The sequence below is a fragment of the Tenrec ecaudatus genome, chromosome 9 (genome assembly GCF_050624435.1).
Source record: "Tenrec ecaudatus isolate mTenEca1 chromosome 9, mTenEca1.hap1, whole genome shotgun sequence".
NCBI lineage: Eukaryota > Metazoa > Chordata > Mammalia > Afrosoricida > Tenrecidae > Tenrec > Tenrec ecaudatus.
In genome coordinates this window covers 29,826,627-29,829,330 of record NC_134538.1, presented here as the reverse complement: position 1 = coordinate 29,829,330, position 2,704 = coordinate 29,826,627, and the positions used below count along the sequence as shown (strand labels likewise).

At 39.6% G+C, this 2,704-nt stretch overlaps 1 pseudogene; it reads left to right on the top strand.

Moving 5' to 3' along the window:
* Positions 1–491: 491 nt before the first annotated feature.
* Positions 492–1,275, top strand: LOC142456314 (small ribosomal subunit protein eS4, X isoform-like; annotated as a pseudogene).
* Positions 1,276–2,704: the final 1,429 nt, after the last annotated feature.

The following is a 2,704-nucleotide window of genomic DNA, read 5'->3' as shown; positions in this document are numbered from 1 at the left end:
AATGATTGGGACAGGGAATGTATGGGTGTGCTTTATACAATTGATGTATGTATATGTATGGATTGTGGTAAGAGTTGTTGGAGTCCCTAATAAAATGTAAAAGAAGAAAAAAAAAGAAAAAAAAAAAAAGAAAGAAAAGATCGAAGTGAATGCCAGAAGAGACTCTGACACTTGCTCTTAAGTGTAGAGTACAGAAGGCAAAACAGAAGAAAAGAGGACATCATAGAGATGATAGGAAACTTCAAAGAACAACTCGAGAAAACAAAGTCAATTATTATAATGAAATATCCAAAGACCTAGAGTTAAAATCCAAAAGGGAAGGACCCACACATTATATCTTTTTATTTTATTTTATTTTCACATTATATCTTAAACTGAAAGAAAGAAAGAAAAAATTCAAGCCTCAGGTGGCACTATTAAAAACTGTTATGGGCGCCTGTTTTCTGGAGACACCGGAAAGAGCTGGGTCTCTTTCTGTACTCAGCGCAGCCATGACTCGTGGTCCCAAGAAGCATCTGAAGTGCGTGGCAGCTCCAAAGCACTGGATGCTGGACAAGCTCACTGGCGTGTTTGCTCCTCATCCATCCACTGGTCCCCACAAACTGAGAGAATGTCTCCCCCTGATCACTTTTTAAAGAAATAGACTTAAGTATGCTCTGACAGGAGATGAAGTTTAAAAAATGTGCATGCAGCGGTTCATTAAGATTGATGGCAAGGTCCGAACTGATGTAACCTACCCTGCTGGCTTTATGGGTGTCATCGCCATTGGCAAGACTGGAGAGAATTTCCACCTGATCTATGACACCAAAGGTCGCTTTGCAATTCATCGCATTACACCTGAGGAGGCGAAGTACAAGTTGTGCAAAGTCAGAAAGATCTTCGTGGGCACAAAAGGAATCCCTCACCTGGTGACTCACGATGCTCGCACCATCCGCTATCCTGATCCCCTCATCAAGGTGAATGACACCATTCAGATGTATTTGGAGACCGGAAAGATGACTGATTTAATCAAGTTTGACACTGGTAACGTTTGTATGGAGATGCTAACCTGGGAAGAATTGGCGTGATCACCAATAGAGAGAGACATCCTGGCTCGTTTGATGTGGTTCATGTGAAAGATGCCGATGGCAATAGCTTTGCCACCAGCTTTCCAACGTTTTCGTTATTGGAAAAGGCAACAAACCATGGATTTCTCTTCCCCGAGGGAAAGGTATCCGTCTCACCATTGCAGAAGAGAGAGATAAGAGACTGGCTGCCAAACAGAGCAGTGGGTGAAATGATCTGGGTGATGGACGTGGAGAGCTCTCAAAAGGAATAAATACAGCATAATTTTAAAAAATGTTCTGGGCAAAAATATTGAATGATGCAGGAAGCATCAAGAGAGGATGTTAAGAATACACAATCACTGTACCAAAAAGAATTAGTCGATGAGTAAGAACCAGCGATGCTGAAGGGAAACTTTCAAGTTGCACTGACATCATTCACCAAAAGCAAGGTTTCAGGAATCGATTCAATACCAATTGATATGTTTCGACAAGCTGATGAAGTCTTAGAAGCACACTCTCATCTATGTCAAGACATTTAGAAGACAACTACCCAATTAACTGACTGGAAGAGATCCATATTTGGATATTATACCAAGAAAACTTATTTTTCCACAGTTTATATTTTTCCATATTTATTTCAGTCTATTTCCCATTCCAAAGAAAAGCAATCCAACAGAATGTTTAAACTATAGAATATCAATGATAACACATACAAGTTAAATTTTGCTGAAGTTCATCCAACAATGATGCATCAGTACATTGACAGGGAGTTGCCAGAAGTCCAGGCAATGGAACAATGGATATCATTGGAACCATGGATAACATTGCTGAAATCAGATCAATCTTGGCTGAAAGCACAGACTACCAGAAAGATGTTTACTTGTGTTTTGACATGCCAAGGTATTTGACTATGTGAATAATTAAAAAAAACAAAAATTAACTATGGATAACCTTAAGAAGAATGAGAATTCCAGAACACTTCATTGTGCTCAAGGAGCTATAGTGGTGTAGTGTGACAAATTCAGCTACGATCTGCATGGTCAGCAGTTCAAAACCACCACCAGCTCTTCAAGAGAAAGACTGGGCTTTCTACTCCCGTGAATAGTTACAGTCTCTGGCCCCCACAGGAGATCGCTATGAGTCAGCATTGACTCCATGGGTTTGGTTTGGGTTTTCATTGTGTAATGGGGAACTTGTACATGAATCAAGAAGCAGTTTTAAGACCAGAACAAGGGATACTCCATGGTTTAAAATCAGACAATGTGTGCTCAGTTGTATCTTCTCACCATATTCAATTTGCATGCTGAGCAAATCATCATATAATTTAGAAGCTAAATTATATTTAGGAGAATGTGGCATAGGAGTGGAAGAAAGCTTAATAACAATCTGTGATATACAGATGGCACAAAAGGTAACATCATGATGAAGAAAAGATTAAAATGGCTCTTTTGTCTTGTTTGGATCACAGTCAGTGCTCATGGAAGTAGCGCTCAAGAGATCAAATGGTGCTTTTTATTGGGTAAATCTGCTGCACAACACTTCTTTAGAGTGTTGAACAGCAAGGCTGTTACTTTGAGAATTAAGTGTGCCTGACCCAAGTCATGGTATTTTCAATTGCCTCATGTACATAAAAGTTGGACATTGAATAAGGAAGACTG